A 21,656-nucleotide genomic window follows, 5' to 3' on the forward strand; every position below is an offset into this window, starting at 1 on the left:
CACATCCTCTCCAGCACCTGTTGTTTCCTGACTTTTTAATGATTGCCATTCTAACTGGTGTGAGATGGTATCTCATTGTGGTTTTGATTTGCATTTCTCTGATGGCCAGTGATGATGAGCATTTTTTCATGTGTCTGTTGGCTGTATGAATGTCTTCTTTTGAGAAATGTCTGTTCATATCCTTTGCCCACTTTTTGATGGGGTTGTTTGTTTTTTTCTTGTAAATTTGTTTGAGTCCTTTGTAGGTTCTGGATATTAGCCCTTTGTCAGATGAGTAGATTGCAAAAATTTTCTCCCATTCTGTAGGTTGCCTGTTCACTCTGATGGTAATTTCTTTTGCTGAGCAGAAGCTCTTTAGTTTAATGAGATCCCATTTGTCAATTTTGGCTTTTGCTGCCGTTGCTTTTGGTGTTTTAGACATGAAGTCTTTGCCCATGCCTATGTCCTGAATGGTACTACCTAGGTTTTCCTCTAGGATTTTTATGGTATTAGGTCTAACATTTAAGTCTCTAATCCATCTTGAATTAATTTTCGTATAAGGAGTAAGGAAAGGATCCAGTTTCAGCTTTCTACTTATGGCTAGCCAATTTTCCCAGCACCATTTATTAAATAGGGAATCCTTTCCCCATTTCTTGTTTCTCTCAGGTTTGTCAAAGATCAAATGGCTGTAGATGTGTGGTATTATTTCTGAGGACTCTGTTCTGTTCCATTGGTCTATATCTCTGTTTTGGTACCAGTACCATGCTGTTTTGGTTACTGTAGCCTTGTAGTATAGTTTGAAGTCAGGTAGCATGATGCCTCCAGCTTTGTTCTTTTGACTTAGGATTGTCTTGGAGATGCAGGCTCTTTTTTGGTTCCATATGAACTTTAAAGCAGTTTTTTCCAATTCTGTGAAGAAACTCATTGGTAGCTTGATGGGGATGGCATTGAATCTATAAATTACCTTGGGCAGTATGGCCATTTTCACGATATTGATTCTTCCTATCCATGAGCATGGAATGTTCTTCCATTTGTTTGTGTCCTCTTTTATTTCACTGAGCAGTGGTTTGTAGTTCTCCTTGAAGAGGTCCTTTACATCCCTTGTAAGTTGGATTCCTAGGTATTTGATTCTCTCTGAAGCAATTGTGAATGGAAGTTCATTCCTGATTTGGCTCTCTGTTTGTCTGTTACTGGTGTATAAGAATGCTTGTGATTTTTGCACATTAATTTTGTATCCTGAGACTTTGCTGAAGTTGCTTATCAGCTTAAGGAGATTTGGGGCTGAGACAATGGGGTTTTCTAAATATACAATCATTTCATCTGCAAACAGGGACAATTTGACTTCTTCTTTTCCTAACTGAATACCCTTGATTTCTTTCTCTTGCCTGATTGCCCTAGCCAGAACTTCCAACACTATGTTGAATAGGATTGGTGAGAGAGGGCATCCCTGTCTTGTGCCAGTTTTCAAAGGGAATTTTTCCAGTTTTTGCCCATTCAGTATGATATTGGCTGTGGGTTTGTCATAAATAGCTCTTATTATTTTGAGGTACGTTCCATCAATACCGAATTTATTGAGCGTTTTTAGCATGAAGGGCTGTTGAATTTTGTCAAAAGCCTTTTCTGCATCAATTGAGATAATCATGTGGTTCTTGTCTTTGGTTCTGTTTATATGCTGGATTATGTTTATTGATTTGCGAATGTTGAACCAGCCTTGCATCCCAGGGATGAAGCCCACTTGATCATGGTGGATAAGCTTTTTGATGTGTTGCTGAATCCGGTTTGCCAGTATTTTATTGAGGATTTTTGTATCGATGTTCATCAGGGATATTGGTCTAAAATTCTCTTTTTTTGTTGTGTCTCTGCCAGGCTTTGGTATCAGGATATGTTGGCCTCGTAAAATCAGTTAGGGAGGATTCCCTCTTTTTCTATTGATTGGAATAGTTTCAGAAGGAATGGTACCAACTCCTCCTTGTACCTCTGGTAGAATTCAGCTGTGAATTCATCTGGTCCTGGACTTTTTTTGGTTGGGAGGCTATTAATTGTTGCCTCAATTTCAGAGCCTGCTATTGGTCTATTCAGGGATTCAACTTCTTCCTGGTTTAGTCTTGGAAGAGTGTAAGTGTCCAGGAAATTATCCATTTCTTCTAGATTTTCCAGTTTATTTGCGTAGAGGTGTTTATAGTATTCTCTGATGGTAGTTTGTATTTCTGTGGGGTCGGTGGTGATATCCCCTTTATCATTTTTAATTGCGTCAATTTGATTCTTCTCTCTTTTCTTCTTTATTAGTCTGGCTAGTGGGCTGTCAATTTTGTTGATCTTTTCAAAAAACCAACTCCTGGATTCATTGATTTTTTGGAGGGTTTTTTGTGTCTCTATCTCCTTCAGTTCTGCTCTGATCTTAGTTATTTCTTGCCTTCTGCTAGCTTTCGAATGTGTTTGCTCTTGCTTCTCTAGTTCTTTTAATTGCGATGTTAGAGTGTCAATTTTAGATCTTTCCTGCTTTCTCTTGTGGGCATTTAGTGCTATAAATTTCCCTCTACACACTGCTTTAAATGTGTCCCAGAGATTCTGGTATGTTGTATCTTTGTTCTCATTGGTTTCAAAGAACATCTTTATTTCTGCCTTCATTTCGTTATGTACCCAGTAGTCATTCAGGAGCAGGTTGTTCAGTTTCCATGTAGTTGAGCGGTTTTGATTGAGTTTCTTAGTCCTGAGTTCTAGTTTGATTGCACTGTGGTCTGAGAGACAGTTTGTTATAATTTCTGTTCTTGTACATTTGCTGAGGAGTGCTTTACTTCCAATTACGTGGTCAATTTTGGAGTAAGTATGATGTGGTGCTGAGAAGAATGTATATTCTGTTGATTTGGGGTGGAGAGTTCTATAGATGTCTATTAGGTCTGCTTGCTGCAGAGATGAGTTCAATTCCTGGATATCCTTGTTAACTTTCTGTCTCGTTGATCTGTCTAATGTTGACAGTGGAGTGTTGAAGTCTCCCATTATTATTGTATGGGAGTCTAAGTCTCTTTGTAAGTCTCTAAGGACTTGCTTGATGAATCTGGGTGCTTCTGTATTGGGTGCATATATATTTAGGATAGTTAGCTCTTCCTGTTGAATTGATCCCTTTACCATTATGTAATGGCCTTCTTTGTCTCTTTTGATCTTTGATGGTTTAAAGTCTGTTTTATCAGAGACTAGTATTGCAACCCCTGCTTTTTTTTGTTCTCCATTTGCTTGGTAAAAATCTTCCTCCTCATCCCTTTATTTTGAGCCTATGTATGTCTCTGCATGTGAGATGGGTCTCCTGAATACAGCAGACTGATGGGTCTTGACTCTTTATCCAGTTTGCCAGTCTGTGTCTTTTAATTGGAGCATTTAGTCCATTTACATTTAAGGTTAAGATTGTTATGTGTGAACTTGATCCTGTTATTATGATATTAACTGGTTATTTTGCTCGTTAGTTGATGCCGTTTCTTCCTAGCCTCAATGGTCTTTACATTTTGGCATGTTTTTGCAATGGCTGGTACCGGTTGTTCCTTTCCATGTTTAGTGCTTCCTTCAGGGTCTCTTGTAAGGCAGGCCTAGTGGTGACAAAATCTCTAATCATTTGCTTATCTGTAAGGGATTTTATTTCTCCTTCACTTATGAAACTTAGTTTGGCTGGATATGAAATTCTGGGTTTAAAATTCTTTTCTTTAAGAACGTTGAATATTGGCCCCCACTCTCTTCTGGCTTGGAGAGTTTCTGCTGAGAGATCTGCTGTTAGTCTGATGGGCTTCCCTTTGTGGGTAACCCTCTGGCTGCACTTAAGATTTTTTCCTTCATTTCAACTTTGGTGAATCTGGCAATTATGTGTCTTGGAGTTGCTCTTCTCGAGGAGTATCTTTGTGGCGTTCTCTGTATTTCCTGGATTTGAATGTTGGCCTGCCCTACTAGGTTGGGGAAGTTCTCCTGGATGATATCCTGAAGAGTGTTTTCCAACTTGGTTCCATTTTCCCCCCCACTTTCAGGCACCCCAATCAGACGTAGATTCGGTCTTTTTACATAATCCCATACTTCTTGCAGGCTTTGTTCATTTCTTTTTCTTCTTTTTTCTTTTGGTTTCTCTTCTCGCTTCATTTCATTCATTTGATCCTCAATCGCTGATACTCTTTCTTCCAGTTGATCGAGTCGGTTACTGAAGCTTGTGCATTTGTCACGTATTTCTCGTGTCAAGGTTTTCATCTCTGTCATTTCGTTTGGGACCTTCTCTGCATTAATTACTCTAGCCATCAATTCTTCCACTTTTTTTTCAAGATTTTTAGTTTCTTTGCGCTGGGTACGTAATTCCTCCTTTAGCTCTGAGAAATTTGATGGACTGAAGCCTTCTTCTCTCATCTCGTCAAAGTCATTCTCCGTCCAGCTTTGATCCGTTGCTGGCGATGAGCTGCGCTCCTTTGCCGGGGGAGATGCGCTCTTATTTTTTGAATTTCCAGCTTTTCTGCCCTGCTTTTTCCCCATCTTTGTGGTTTTATCTGCCTCTGGTCTTTGATGATGGTGATGTACTGATGGGGTTTTGGTGTAGGTGTCCTTCCTGTTTGATAGTTTTCCTTCTAACAGTCAGGACCCTCAGCTGTAGGTCTGTTGGAGATTGCTTGAGGTCCACTCCAGACCCTGTTTGCCTGGGTATCAGCAGCAGAGGCTGCAGAAGATAGAATATTTCTGAACAGCGACTGTACCTGTCTGATTCTTGCTTTGGAAGCTTCCTCTCAGGGGTGTACTCCTCCCTGTGAGGTGTGGGGTGTCAGACTGCCCCTAGTGGGGGATGTCTCCCAGTTAGGCTACTCAGGGGTCAGGGACCCACTTGAGCAGGGAGTCTGTCCCTTCTCAGATCTCAACCTCCATGTTGGGAGATCCACTGCTCTCTTCAAAGCTGTCAGACAGAGTCGTTTGCGTCTGCAGAGGTGTCTGCTGCGTTTGTTTAGTTTACTGTGCCCTCTCCCCAGAGGTGGAGTCTACAGAGACAGGCAGGTTTCCTTGAGCTGCTGTGAGCTCCACCCAGTTCGAGCTTCCCAGCAGCTTTGTTTACCTACTTAAGCCTCAGCAATGGCGGGCGCCCCTCCCCCAGCCTCGCTGCTGCCTTGCCGGTAGATCACAGACTGCTGCGCTAGCAATGAGGGAGGCTCCGTGGGTGTGGGACCCTCCTGGCCAGGTGTGGGATATGATCTCCTGGTGTGCCTGTTTGCTTAAAGCGCAGTATTGGGGTGGGAGTTACCCGATTTTCCAGGTGTCGTGTGTCTCAGTTCCCCTGGCTAGGAAAAGGGACTCCCTTCCCCCTTGCGCTTCCCAGGTGAGGCAATGCCTCGCCCTGCTTCAGCTCTCGCTGGTCGGGCTGCAGCAGCTGACCAGCACCGATCGTCCGGCACTCCCCAGTGAGATGAACCCAGTACCTCAGTTGAAAATGCAGAAATCACCGGTCTTCTGTGTCGCTCGCGCTGGGAGTTGGAGACTGGAGCTGCTCCTATTCGGCCATCTTGCTCCGCCCCCTTTTTTTGTATTTTCTACCTTGTGATAAGAAATGGAAACTTCTCCACACACACACACACACAAAAATAAAAGAAAGAAAGAAAGAAAGAAAGAAAGAAAGAAAGAAAGAAAGAAAGAAAGAAAGAAAGAAAAGAAAAGACAAGACAAGACAATCCACAGGGAATTTTTTGTTTGTTTGTTTGTTTGTGTGAGATGTAGTCCAGCTCTGTTGCCCAAGCTGGAGTGCAGCGGTATGATCTCAGCTCACTACAACCTCTGCCTCTTGGGTTCGGGAGATTATCCTGTCTTAGCCTCCCAAGTTTCTGAGATTACAGCCCGCCACCACACCTGGCTAGTTTCTTTTTTGTATTTTTAGTAGATATGGGATTTCATCATGTTGACCAGGCTTGTCTTGAACTCCTAACCTCAGGTGATTGACTCCTCTCAGCTTCCCAAAATTTATCTAACAAGATGATCACAAAATGCTGCGATTACAGGCATGAGTCACCGCACCTGGCCTCATGAGGAATGTTTTAGAGGTAGATTTCAGTTTGCACAAAGACCAGTTTTGTGTTTATTATAGTCTTGAATAACCCATAAGGTTCTCATTAACCTTGAAAAAGATAATAGTAAATAATAACTATTGATCACTGACATAGCATGACCATACTTGACATTTTAAATTTACAAATATTAATGAATACTAATGCTTGTGAAATAAAGTATTGTATAAAGAGTCCTAACTATATGAACTCCTTTCTTCTTTGACTTGTGCACAATCAAGACTATCTGATTCATGTCAATAGAATATTAGCAAAACAAGAAATACAATGGCAATAAACATATGAAAAATGTAAATTATTTTGAATAATTAATATCTACTAATTTAAGCAAAGATGTAATTGTTCACTTCTATAATTGATACAGATTATTTCTTAAATGAGCACCTCTGATATTAGCAAAGTATATTAAAATGATTTCTTGGGCACTACAGTAATAAAGTGTACATTAGTATAACTACCTTTGAGATAAGTAGAACTAGTTATAAAAATCTGAAATACTCTCACCCTTGGCCTCAGAATTAATCTTTATGTATTTATTCTGAGGAAATGAATTTGATTTATAAACAATCTATAATTGCAAAAGCATAAAAACAAACAAAATAATAGGATAATGGTTAGTTGAATGTTTAATAAACAAATGATGCAGTATTTTCAGCAGTAACATTCATATTTTAAAAAGAATTATGATAAAATCTATATGAGAACTATAAAATATCAGATGAAAGAAATAAAATAATTAAATAAATAGAGATAGTCCACGTTCATGAATAGGCAGACTCTATATTATCAAGATGTTAGTTTTTCCCAACTTTATCTGTAGACTCAGTGCAATTCCAGTGAAAATCTGAGCAAGTTATTTTGTGAATATAGACAAACTGATTCTGAAGTTTTTATGGAGAGGCCAAAAAAAAAAAAAAAAAAAAAAAAAAACAGAATAACAAACAATGTTTAAGGAGAGAAAAAAGTTGAGAACTAATACTCCCTGACTTCAAAGCTTACTGTAAAGCTACAGTAATCAAGACAATGTGATGAAAGAATAAACAAATACATGGCTAAAGTAGTATAATGAGCCCAGATACAGGCCCACATAACTATAGTAATCTGATAGTTGACAAAGGAGCAAAAACAATACAATGAAGAAAAATAGTCTTTTCAGCATGTGATGCTGTAATAGCTGGACATCTACATGCAAAAAACCAAAATACACCTAGATACAAATCTTATAACTTTCACAAAAATTAACTAAAAATGAATTATAGACCCAAATGCATAATATAAAACTATAAAACTTTTGGAAGATAACATAAGAGTAAACCTAGATGACCTTGGGTATGGCAATGACTTTTAAGATGCACCAAATACACCATACAACTGGACTTCATTAAAACAAACATTTTTGCTCTGTAGAAGAGAATGTGAAGATGAGAAGACAAGCCACAGACTTTGAGAAAATGTTTGTAAAAGACACATATGATAAAGGACTATTATTAAGAATATACAGAGAACTCTTAAAGCTTAATCAGAAGAAAACAAACAATTCAATTAAAAAACGGGCCAAAGACATTAATAGACACTTCACCAAAGTGGGTATACAGAAGGCAAACAAGCATATGAAGAAATGTTCCCCATCATATGTCATCAGGAAAATACAAATGGAAACAACAGTGAGATACCACTACAAATCTGTTAGGATGACCTTTCAGAACACTGACAATATCAGACGCTGGCAAGGATGTGGAAAATCAGAAACCCTCATTAATTGCTGATGGGAATGCAAAATTATGCAGCAACTTTGGAAGATAGTTTGGCAGCTTCTTACATGACAAAACACATTTTTACCATACAATACAGCAACCATGATCCATGGGATTTACCCAAAGGAATTGAAAATTTATGTCCACACAAAAGGCTACACATGGATGTTTATAGCACCTTTGTTTATAATTTTTAACATTTGGAGGAAACCAAGATATCCTTAAGAAGGTGAATAACAAATGAACTGTGGTGCGTCCAGACAATGGGATATTATTCAGCATCAAAAAGAAATGATGTAGCAAGCTGTAAAGTGACACAGAGGAAAGTGAAATTCATATTGCTAGGTGAAAGAATCCAGTCTGAAAAGGCTACATATGATAGGATGGTTCCAACTACATGACCTTTTGGAAAAAGCAAAACTGTGGACAAGTAAAAAGATGAGCGACTTTCAGTGGTTAGGGAACAGGAAGGGTTGACTAGGTAGAGCTCAGAGGATTTTTAGGACAGTTAAAATGTGCTGCATGGCAATACTATGGTGCATATATGTTGTTATACATTTGTCCCAATTCATAGAATGTATAACACTAAGAGTTCAAGAGTGAACCCTAATGCCAACTATGGACTTTAGGTGAAAATGCTGTGTCAATATTGGCTCAGAAATTGTAATAAATGTACCACTCTGGTGTGATACGTTGACAATGGAAGAGAGTAAGTATGTGTGAGGGCATGTGGTATATGGGAAACTTCTGTACCTTCGTTTCAATTTTGTTGTAAACCTAAAACTGCTCTAAAATTATTTTTTAAATAATATCTTTAAAATTATTTTTAAATATTAAGGTGAGTAATACTCTTACTAAAGTTAGAAGTTTAAATATAAAATAACCTGTAGGATCTGATTCACAATATAAAAATCTGAGTGGACAGTTTTCTCTTTTCTAAAGTAATTTTAAGTGGTCATTCTATTTTTTCTGTCCTTTACTCTTTCTAAAAGAGATGTCAGTAATAACTTGCATCATTCTTTCTTCCATGTGTAAAGTCTCTGTTTTATTTGGCTGCCTTCATGGTGGTTTTTCCATACTCGCTTTTCAGCAGGTTGATTATGATGGGACCGTGTGCACTTTTCTTTATGTTTCAAATGCTTGAGGCTTTCTGAGATTATTTAAAGTGAAAGGTGGTGTTTTACAGTATAGCTTGCAAGTTGTCAAATGTGATTTCATTTGCTATTTCCTTCTCCCTCATTTTCTTACTTCAGAATCCCAGTCAGATGTATGATAAATTATATGACATTGACCTTTAGACTTCATTCATTTTTCCCCATTTCTTCACTATTCTTCAGACTGGATTATTCCTATTAATTTGTCTCCAAGTCTTCTGATTTTCTCTTCTACAATCTCTATATGCTGTTAAATACCTCCAGTGAAATTTTTCTATTTCATTGAGTTTAGAATTTTGATTTGATTACTTTTATTACTTTCTGATTGTCTGCTGAGATCCCTATCTAGTCACTCATTAATTTGTTGACTATATTTTCTTTAATTTTTAAAATATATTTAAACTAGCTTTTAAAAAGATTTGGTCTTCTAAATTGAACATCTGAGCCATCTCAGGGTTAGTTTTCCTTGAATGCTATTTTTCCTGAACATGGATCACATTTCTGCTTGTGTACTGGCTATTGTAGATAATACATTATAGAGACGCCAGATTCTGTTACCTTCTCTCTGAAGTGTGTGTGTGTGTGTTTTTTTTTTCTGATAGTCGAATTACTGGATGATCACCTTGAAATTGTACAGGCTTTTTTGTATGCTTTGTGAAAGTCAATGTGTACAAATCCCAGTATTCCTCAACCACTTCAAACTTGGCAGGTCTCAAACTCCAAAGTATTGATCTCTTTAAGCCTTGGTTTTAAGCTTTATTAAGGTGAGTATAGAGAAGCCTTTACTATATGGTGTGGTCCTCACTCATAAATTGGCTCTTTTTGTGTCTCTGTGGAATGCCTAAGGTCTTACTAAGGTGTTAGCGATCTCCCTCCACTCTGGTCAGGCTAGATCCCCAAAATCTGCCAGTTCTCCTTACCTCCATAAGCTCAACTTCACTCTCAACACAGAAGCAACTGTTTTCTGAAAATTCAATCACGTGTATATGCAGCACAATCCTCAAACAAGGATGCGTGAGGGACCCTCAGGCTTCCTTCTGCACAATTTCTTTCTCTCTAATGCACGGCACCTGACATTCCAGTTATAGCAGCTGTTCCAAACTCTAATCAAAACTGAGCAGGATGTATTTGCCCTTCATTGACTGTAGCTTCATGCACTGTAAATGTTGATTTGGCCAGGGCAGATATGAGGCTTACTTTGTGAGTTTTTATTCTGTTAAAGATCAGAAACTTCTGCTGCTTCTTGATAGCACTTACACCGTGTCTAGGACAGAGAAATTGCTCAATAATTATACTGTGAATGAATAAAGAAAGAACTTGTTTCATATATTTTGCCCAGCTTTATGGTTGCCTGCCATAAGGTAGCTGGTCCAGTACCAGTAACTTCATAATATCCAGACCTGGAAATCCTCTTGATAAATCCTTCATCTTTGCTATACCCCATCCCTCAGGGTCATTTTCTTTTCTCTCCCTTGCACTAAGTCATAAATCAAACTCAGATCATTTTACTTGTGTTTTCCAAAGACAAGATTATAGAATTTACTGGACCTTGGGAATAGAGGAGATTTTACCTTACAGAAATATAAATATTTAAAATTCCTTATTAGATATTTTTGTGATTTAGCAGCATTTTGGTCATTCTGTCCCTGTAAAATTATGCCTGGTCATTTTTCTGCCTAGTCTTCTGTCTCCCTGCCTATGATTTACCTTCTTCACACTTCCATCTCCATACTTCACCTTTCTCTACTTTCACACTCCCAAATTTATCTTCATTTTTTTTTTTTTAAGCATAGAAACTTAGCTATTAGTTTCCTTTTGCTGTTTGTTTTCACAGTATAGCTTCAGGGTCTCATTTTCCACATCAAAGAAGCATGATTTCCTAAATAGTATTTCCTTCCTAAGAAGAACTTTGGTGCTAGTTGATTAAATAATATCTATAATGCACATTTATAGAAATTCAAAAATACACATATTCAAAGATATTATGCAAGTACTCATTTACGTCGTTTATTCATTTGGTAGGCATTTATTGACAGCTTTCTATATTTCATGTGCTGGTGTTTAGAAGACTCAGAATGCATAGTGCATAGTCCATTCTCTCCATGAGCTCCCTGCTCAAGTGTAGAAGTCAAATCAGCAAAACCAACATATCATTATGGCTAATGTGCACACATGGTTTGCTATGAAAAAACAGAAGGGATAGTAACTCAGACAAAAGAATTGTGACTCAGTTTCTTAGAGCACAAAGTGATCTGAACTCAAATGTCTATTTCTCTATTATGCTTCTCTTGACCCTCAAACTATATAGCCATGCAACTTGCTATCATCACTCTTTGTATTTTTTCTTTCATAATTTTAATGACATTAATATATGTGTCTCTGCCATTAGCTAGTAAGTTCTGGAGAACTGTCCTGGGTTCTCAGCATTTGCACAGTGTCCGGCATACAGTAAGTGTATTGAGTGAATAAACGAATGCATAAAAGGCTTGAAATGTTTGTGCCTTTTGATGTTTAAAACATTGATTTAGTTGAATATTTATTTCTGGTAAATAATATCTTCACAATACACAGTCTTCCTTAGGTTTTTTTTTGGTGTTCATGATTAATTCTCCTAAGAATTCAATATATTTTCTTTGCTTTTCTTGATATTTTACAGATAACGTTAAGGTTTTTATTTTTACACAGAGTTTGTAAAAAATATATACCTCCTTTATTTTTAAGTATTTGTGTGTGTGATTTGAGGAAAATGTTTTACTCTTTGTGCTGTTTACTCTTTTTCAATAAGGACAGTGTGGTTAAGTCTTCAAAGATGCTATTCATTGATATATTCAGAAAAGAAATTATGTGCTCTTTTGATTGACTTAAAGCTCGTGATTGCAGCAGCAGGAGGGAAAAAAAAGTATTTTTAGGTGTGCTAGAAAGAAGTGTCAAAGCACCTCAGGCTGAGCAGACAGTCCAAGATAACACTCTTGCCTGATGTTAAAGACATCTGTTCCTGCCTTTTCGCCACTCTGATTATAGCTCATGCACCCTTAAGTTTCTAGTTGAGAAACTTCAGTGCTGATAGTCGCGTATTTAGATAAGTGAATAAGGTGACAGGAAAGCTTTTTATTTTGAAAATTATGATTGTGAGTGCTCACTGTCTGCTTCTATCACAAACTTAATTTTTAATTGTTCAAAACCTCTTTAGAGGACTGCATATCTTGAAAGATTTATAATGGCATATAGAATTGTCAGCAGGAAGAAACACCAGGAGTCATTAGTTAGTTCCCCAACTTCTTGGTAGGACTGGATCCAAGCCCACCCCAACATATGGAGAGCCTTAGGAAACAAGACTCCTCAGATCGTTTCCTTACCTGGTTCAGTGCCTTGAAATGTTATGTTGTCACAAGTAGCCTCCACAGGAAGTCACAAGGTCTGACTTCTATTTTTAATACAGCAATGTGCTCCGTCGTGTTATGTTTACAAAACCTACCTACATTTTTGTATGTCTATAGTGACAATAGTTGGATACAAACTTAAAAATCCCATTCAAAAAAGTGAGTTTGGAAGGAAAACATCATTTCCCCCTTGTGAAACACAGCTCTGAAAGGTACAAACCAGAAATAGCAAATCCGTTTAATAGTCAGACCCTATGATAATCCATTGATTTCATTTTCATAATTCTTCTCAGTGTTGGTATTCAAAGTTTTTTTTTATTTTCAAAAATGAGAGACTCTAAGATTGAAAAGTAATTTCAAAGTATAAATAATATTTCTGTTGCTTGTAGGAAGGGATTCACTATACATTTAGGCATATAGAAGGAGAAGAAATGCCTGGAAAGTGTGAGAAGAAATAAATTAACAAATACAAAATATTGTTGGTGTTAACCCTTTAAGGAATAAAAGTTGATTTTGAACCACCACATACCCTTTCTTATTCATAGAAGTGTTTGAGATGTTTGAGATGCATTACACAGCACCATCCTAGTGTTTCTGAGTCAAAAATCTCGAGAATAGGACTTGTAAAGCTGTATTTGTCACAGACATCTCAAATTGTACCATTGCATCTGGCTCAGGGACCACATTTAGAAAATACCATATCCGGTTAGTATGAGTAAGAAAGGGACACTGTTTTTTTGCAGCTATAGCAGAAAGCATATATATACACACACACACACACACACATATACATACATACACACACATACATACATAATGTAATAAATACTTTTAAGGAGCCCCATCACCCCAATATCCCTCACAAGTATAAGAGGCAAGCCCATTATACTTGCTCTCCTGTAGTACTTCATCCCTGGCATTTCTATTTGCTAATTATGCTTCCTGATATTTAAACTTTGGTTATATCTATAAAGCTGCTACTTAAGCTCATTTTCATTATCTTTAAGACATGAAATATTTATCTTTTTTCAAGCTTTATTGAGGTATAATTGCAAATAAATAATTGTGTATATTCAAAGTATACGATGTGACATTTTGATTTATGTATATACTGCAAAAACATTTCCAACAAGTTGATTGACATATTTATCACCTCACCTAGTGCCTTTTTTTTTTTTTTTCCGAGACTTATCTCTTGAGTATATTCATCTTGCTTAATTAAAACTTTAGGCCCATGAATTAGTGACTCTCCATTTTCCTGTTTCCCTACTCCCTATAATCAACAGAGATACATTGTACACTTACAAAAACTGTCGAGAGGGTGGATCTCTGTTAAGTATTCTCAGCACAATAAGATAAAAGTATAAAACAAACAATGAATGGCTTAGAAAGGTAGCTCCTTCAGTAGGATGTAAACCTTTAGGACTCTTGTGGAATACTATGGAAAAGACCACAAATTATTCTGCCCCCTGAGTCCTTGCCCATTATACACCCCTCACACTCTGAGTCCAGTCTTGGTGATGTGCCTTGCTTTAGTCAGTGGTTTATAGCAAATGTGGTACAGTAAGTTGCTTGAAAGTGTTTATGCCCTTACTGCTATTGGAATCCTATGACTACCATGTGGAATGCCTGAGAGAGTCAACTGTGGAATGAGTCACCTGGGTCCTAGCAATTCCTCTGACCTCATACCAACAGCTTCCAAATGTTGCACATGTGAATGAGGCCGTCTTAGGCCACCCAGCTGCTAAGACATCCATGAGTAAAGTGGCTTTGTACATTTAGAGTGAAATTTCAATCCTGTGTCATTAGATTCATTCATTCATATATTTAAATAATTAAGTTGCTCAAATAATGAAAGCTTCATGAGACTAATTATTGAGATAGTTTTAAAAACAGACACAATGGTTTTTTTTTTTGGTTTCTGTTTCTGAAGTATTTTGACAACCTGCTGTGGTTGTATTTGTAATTAAATAATTTATATATTTAAATTAAATAATTGATCATCCTGTAGTAAAATTCCTGAAATCTCCAACCAGGGAATATAAGTGCTTGTAAAACAAATGATATGTATGACAAAGATACCTACTTATGCTTATTTCCTTAAATACCTACATAAAAAGTTTATGCATATGCTACATGAGATGAACCTAGAAAATGAGCATATTCATAAATAATAAAGGTTTTAAAATGTGTTAAGGAATATAATTACTAAGATAATTCAAGATAGGATATTTTCTATATTGTGTGAGTATTAGTAGCTATGCATATTATATGTTAATATATTTCAAAACTCTTGAAATTGACTTTACAGTTAATACCACATCATGGCCCAAACCTAAATTTAGTGGTAAAAACAAGGTAATCCCACTGAATGCATCTCTAAATGCCTAAGTTATTGTACTGTTGTAAATTAGGCACTGTGGGAATTTAGTTTGCTGAAGTGGTTGTAAATGCAGGTACCTAATATGCTTAATGTTCAAACACAGAATTCTTAGGTGCTTGGGGAAATTAGTTAATTAGAAGAAAATATGATTTTGCATAAACGTGCATGTGTGTTTGTGCATTACTATATCAGATACATTAATAATAAATGGGGGAATATTGTTTTGTTTACTTACATACATATTTTGTGTTTATATCTTATACATAAAAGCAGAAACATATCATATGGCCTCTCTTTGGTACTTACTAAAAAACTTTCCAGTCCATAGACATTTGTTTACATTGACCTGAGCTTGTCTAGTTCATGTGTCAAATCTATCTTCTTTTATGTAACACACCTACTCTAAATCCCATGAAAACATTACGAGTATGGGTGTTAATATATGTACAGAACAAATTATAGAGTAACTATTACTTCCACATACCCCAAAAAAAGTATTACAATAACTTTTCGTTTTTTAAATAAATCAGCTCTCCCTCTGGCTCCATGAAACTTTAATTCACATTGGGACAAGTGGACACCTGTTTATTTACAAAGCTTTCAGTCATGGAGACACAGATTCAGAGAGTTGAGACAAGAATAAAATAAGTTAGATGGCCTCCTTTTAAATCCAACTGTGACTTTCATCCTTGTCACAAAATAAGCACAACATTTGGCAAGACTGGAAGCTTCCACTGCACACAGGTCCAAGTTGGCATAGAATCACCTTGACAGGCTCTCAGATCAGCAAGAACTCTCAACTGTGAAAGGGTCCTTTTGCTAAATTTAACTTTTCCTTGGTAAAATAAATGAGATGCTCCTGAGGAGAAGAAATAGTCTCAGGATCAAGGAGAAGAGGGATCAGGTTCAGTCAGCTCATCAAGTATGTAAGATATCAAGGTAGGTTAACAACAGCCTGTACAAGAGAAATGCAAAGTGTATACAAATTAGGATAGTCCTGAAAACTTGGAAAGCGAAATGATTTACTTTGCTTTGTTTTCCCTCCAGGACCATATCATTTCCATTTTCTTTGGAGGCATCTGAGTCTAACAGTCAGAGTAAGGAAGACAGATAATTGTGTTGTGTCTCGATGTTTGCAATTCTGGGTCTGAAGGCTATTTTCAATGTTCGGTTTTATGATTAGAAGGGACTCTAACTTTCTTTTGCTTAAATTGAATATCTTCCTAAAACAGAGCCCAAAGAAATACATGTAATGAAAAAGTTGCAGTGCTGACAAGCTGTGACACTACCAGGCTGAGTCATGCACACAGCTTGAACTTTGAAGTCAAGAACGTTTTCGTCTTTATTTAGGTTCACGATTTGCACAGAGGGCTATATCTTTTCCCACGTCACACAAAACATGTTGGCAAAACCTTGATGAGATGCTGTAGCATAAGTGTGGTTATTTTAGGAATCGCCTTGGCTCACTGTAGGGTGAACCAAGCTGTCAAGTGGTATAAGAAAGTTACTTAACTAAAGAGTGTCTTAGTAAATTAAATATTGATGAAAAAGAGCCCTTAATCTCCTTCTGCCTCTGGACAGGCATTTGCTTAATTTCAACTTTATTTGCTTAAATTCTCAGTCCCCTTTTTTTGTTAGATGGCAGAAACAGAGAAGTTTATTATCTTGCCAGAGACAGACTTCTGTGCCACATGATATAAATTGTTCCCTTTTTTTCTGGACAAACAAGGTTTATTACATACTCATAGCTTTAATATATTTAATCAGTCTACATTGATGGAACTTTTCCAAAGTTTCACGCCTGTATCAACACAACATAAAATACTGTTTGGCTAAGTTGAAATGCTGTGGCATTCTACAGTGAAAGTCTTATGTGTTTTACTAGCTAGGATTTTCCCCTTGTTCATTTTACTTTTAGGAATGCAACAGTCAGAGAACCTTAGGAAACTACTGTTCTAAACTGTTCATTTTACATTTGAGAAAACAACTCCCAACATGCAGAGAAATTTATTCTAACTCACACAGCTAGTCAGTAAAAGACTTCATATCAGAAATTAATGTTCCTGGCTCCTGGTGCTTTTCTTCTGATAAACAGGCTCCCTAGAAGTTTTCAGAGCTTTTTTAGTTCCCTCTTTTTTCCCCATATCAAAAACTGGACGCTTTCCCTATTTATCATCCTCTGACCGTATATGAAACACTCTGCTAAAACGTGGCAGTGTTAAGGAATGGAAAATACCTATTACTGCTATCTCCAGGCCTATCGCCTTTCAGGAGGTGACTTAGACACTGATGCTACAGTTTTACATTGTCACATTTTTAATTTGAGAGTCCTATTCAAAAGAAGAAAAATAGAGAAAAAATATGAATATGAATGTTCAGTATTACGATTTTTAAACTTTATTCATCTTAATGTATTTTTCTTTTTTGAAAAAAAAATTTTTAAAAATTTAATTCATTTTAAACTTGAAAAAAAAATCTCTAAAATTTGCTGAAAAGACAATAGAAAATATATTCCACAAGATTTTTTCCATTCTGTGAAAATATAGCACTATAAAAGGACTGGGAGTTCCCTGAATATTGTAAAATAGTCTCATAATTGTACCTATTATCTCTAGTTTTTGTTCTCCCAAGGAGAAGAAAGGCCCAAATCGATTTTTCCCTGCACGATTATATTCTAACTTTCTTAGTCTCTACATCCTCAAATCATTAGACAGTCAAAGCCTCTTTATTTCAAATGTTGGAACATCCAGAAGATTTGGAAGCACAGATGAGGCAGGGGATCTAGGGAGCTCCCTCTCCACCGTACACAATTCAATCACCACAGCTTTTCAATGGACTCTCGAATTGTGCCAAGGATGTGCCTCGGTAGAACTTTATCCTTTGACTGCATAGAATATGCCTTTTTACTCATTTTCTTCCAAGTGCTCCAGTCTTCATAATAGACCCTCAACCCACCAGAAAAACCCTCTGCTCCTCAGTCTTACCCTGATTTTAGGCATTTTCTTCAGTGGTGATCAGGAAATTTCAGATGTCTTCACATCAAGCTTGCTGTTAATTTTGCAACATTCTCACTGGATCAACTAAATATACAAGGTAAGGTGTCACTTTCAGGCCCGCAAACAGTAGAACCGGTAGTAAGCAGCAGCAGACCTAGTAGTAAGCAACTACACTTAAGGAGAAAGCACCAACATATGTAAGAGAAACGACGAGGTTTACCAGAAGTATTATTCGAGGCCAGCGCTGTCCAATCAATAGATGATGGAAACGTTCTCTTCTGTGCTGTTCAATATGATAACCACGGCTATTAAGCACTTAAAATGTAACCAATGCAACTAAAAACTGAATTCTAAGTTTTATTTAATTTTAATTCATTAATCTTTAAAATTTAGGTAGTCATATGTGGCCAGTTATACGATACTGAATATTATAGTTTCAGACAACATGTTTTTACAATAGCAATATGATTTTTCTAAAACTTTAAAAGACTTTTGTTAATTAAGGCATTGATCTGTGTTCCAGAAATAAAAATAGAAACAAAATCCAATATAAGATCTAAAGGTAAAATTACAAATATTTTATGATTTTGTAATTGCTATTTTTTCCTGAACTTTTTTATTTTTGTCTAAAAATACAGTCTATTCTCACTTGATTTTTTTCTTTCCCTTTATTTCCCGTGCAGGATGCTACTTTCTATAATAGTGAAGGAATTTAGAACTTTTAATTTGGGCATTTAAAGCAGCATCTGTTAGAATAAAAGTACAGGACTACATAATAACCAGGGCCACATACATTATGTACTCCCTAAGCCAAATTAAACTGGAAAATTGTCTAGGAGTAAAGGGTCAGCTCTAATAAGCTGAACATAATCTCCTGTATTCTATCCCTAAAGAAAATTAAATTTTAATTATCCTGAGAGCTCACTGTTCAGGAATGTCACTCTAAGCAATCATGTAAATGACAGCTAAACTCTAGAATAGTGTTAAAAGTTAAATATTATCTCCAGTTGCTCTTTTAGTCCAGAGTTTGCTAGTTGCTTCAGGCAAGCTATTAGAAATATCAGATATTGACAAGTTAAACCAAAATGCAAGAGGAGTTCTCAAGATCTGCAAAATTAGTCACTGCTGAATGCCTTATTTAGTCACATTCCTGCAGAACATTACACTAAAAAGTATTTTAGACACTTTGTCTCAAAGTAAATTGTATAAGTTTCAGGCAATACTCTTCATACTGGGAAATTTACGTCAAACGCTTAAGATACTTCTTAAAAAATAAGCTTGTAGAGCCACTGAGAAAGTGATTGAGAGAGACAGAAAGAGCTCCCCGCTAGCCAAGTGATGAGATGATTATCTCTGGGCTTGAACTTCTAGATGTGGCATTGCCACGCTTTCCTAGCATGGATATTGGTGGGAGGCAGAGGTGGAGGTGGGGCTGGGGGCAGGATCAATCTGTTCTCTACACACTATTAACATATAAGAGAAATTTGGATTTTTCTGGTTGAGGGTGGGTGGAGGTGAGTTTAAAAAAAGTTCTAGAATTGGTTATTGCCGTTTTTCACCAAATCTGTTGACTAACTTGGATAAGGCTTTTCTGGCACTGTGGTTTTACGTATTTAAGAGAAGGAGAGCAGGTGTGACATGTATTTTGTCACTGAGCTTTATAAGAAGCATTAATTGAAAAAAATAGTAATTGATCAGAATAAAAACAATAAGTCTTTTTGACAAAAATACATAAAAAGAGAGACTGAGAAGAGAACAAGGCCAATAGTCATTTTACAAATAGGGAAAAATTTTTGACTTCAAAATGATATATTGATCTAAATGCAAAGTTTCATAAAGTTACACATTAAAATTAAGAAATTACTTAAAATGAAATATAACATGTAAAGATGTAATTAGTAAAATAACAGTGCTTTGACTTGGAATTAGTGACTATGTTTCAAAGTTGGATGCAAACAAAGAAACATATCTTGAAAGTAGAATAAATATAAAGGACTCTACATATGTACCACATTGCTATTAGCAGATAGTTTGAGACATTACACTTGGTAGAAGAAAACCTTTGCAGAGTGAGACAAACCAAGGTCTCTACTGGTGACCCTGTGATCCACTCTTAGCAGCAGGAAGGTGGTTATGCCCAGCGTGGGTCCTTGCATTAGCCGTAATTTCAGACTGCTTCTCCCCAAAAACTTTGAGGAAAAAGGAACTCAATGACAAAATAAGAAACTGGAATTTCTCAAATAATTAGAACATCTTAAGAAAAGGGCAAAATGACTATATGAATGCAATAGGAACATCATATGCTCTTCAAATACATCATCTGGCTAAGACTCTTGCTCTATGGCAAAACTTATGTCTATCTGATGGAAAATACTTTTTTCAGAGTTTAAATTATACTTATTATAAACAAATTATTTCATATTCTAAATAGTCAATTTTTTCTGGGTATTGAATTACTTTTCTTTTCTAACGAATTTATAAGAGTCATTTTACCCTCTCTATTAAGAACTCTATATTCAACCAAAATACATATTTATAGAAATAATTGTATCTTATATATTCAACAGATGTGAAAAAATATTTTCTAAATTTCTGAGCTCTAAAATGAGAAAAGCCACTACAGAGAAGATATTCTATGTGTAATTTTATGAATGAGTTGATAAGTTGGAATACAACTATAGTCTTTCTATATCTAACTATAAAAATATAACTATAATATAACTAGATTAATGCCTACTTTGGGTTGGGAAGTGAGATAGAAATGGGAACATAATATTTACGTTTTTATTTAAGAGAACTAAACTTACCTTTCAAAAATGTAGTGGTTAGAATCCTAAACTCTGTGTGGGGTTCAATACAGATTGCATTAGGTTTGAACCCTGGCTCTTCCTGGTACATAGCCCACTCTGTGCCAGAAATACCTCATTTTCATTTGGTGATAATAATGACATTCATCTCATAGAACTGTTATAAGCATGAAATGAGTTGAATTATTGCTCTTTATTTCTAAAGCCCTTAGCTCAATTTCTTGCCCACAGTATCTGCTATGTAACTGTTATTTTGTTAATCTACCTCTTTTCTGTTCTTTTCTCTTTTCTTTCTTTTCTTTTCTTTTCTCTGTTTTTGTTTTTCACCTGATATTTACCTAGCTAAGTTACCTGACTAGGAAAGCAAACTTGAACTTTACCTTTAAAACATGCAGCTCCCCAACTCTACCCAATGTCATGCTTAGGACAAAAGCCTAAATTGATTAACTAAATTCAAAATTAGGCACACTACCTAGTTGCAAGCTTGACAACCCTTCAGATCTGAGCATGCTAAAGTAGCACAATCCATATTGTTCTCTTTAATATATTTAGCTGTTTTCTTCTTCTCTTCAATACTGCCGACATTTGCATCACGCCAAAGTGAGGGTCACTACTGATCAGCCTAAGTGTAAACAGTGCTGTAAAGAATAATGCAAATGATACTTCCTGACAATAATCGACTTCTTTATCCAGGTCCCAAATGTTTCCCTTTTTTTTTGGTTTTAATGGGTTTCTGAAATAGGTAATATCAATTGGATGCAAAAATAATTGAACTGAAATATTATCTCTGAAGTTAGAATTTGACGTTACATAATGGTTTTGCCAAGCATCACTGAGGAGCATTTGTAAGGGAAATTTACTTCTTTACATTGATTTCTGGCAATGAGGCCATATTTTTACTTTCATTGTGTTTTTTTCAAAGGCATAGTAGAGGAAATATCATATTGGCCAATGTAGCTTCCTTGTTTTGGATATTTACTAGCAATTAAAAATAACTAAGTTAAGATCTAAACTCATTTTGCTGACAAAGCATGCACAGAGTGGAGACAGAGTTCCAAATATTGAGTTCCCATCCTTCTTTCTGAGATGCACTATTTTCAAAGAAAGATTTTTTTTTTAAGTAATGCTTGGATGTCTA

Source organism: Macaca thibetana, chromosome 2 (assembly GCF_024542745.1).
Source record: "Macaca thibetana thibetana isolate TM-01 chromosome 2, ASM2454274v1, whole genome shotgun sequence".
NCBI classification, from domain to species: Eukaryota; Metazoa; Chordata; class Mammalia; order Primates; family Cercopithecidae; genus Macaca; species Macaca thibetana.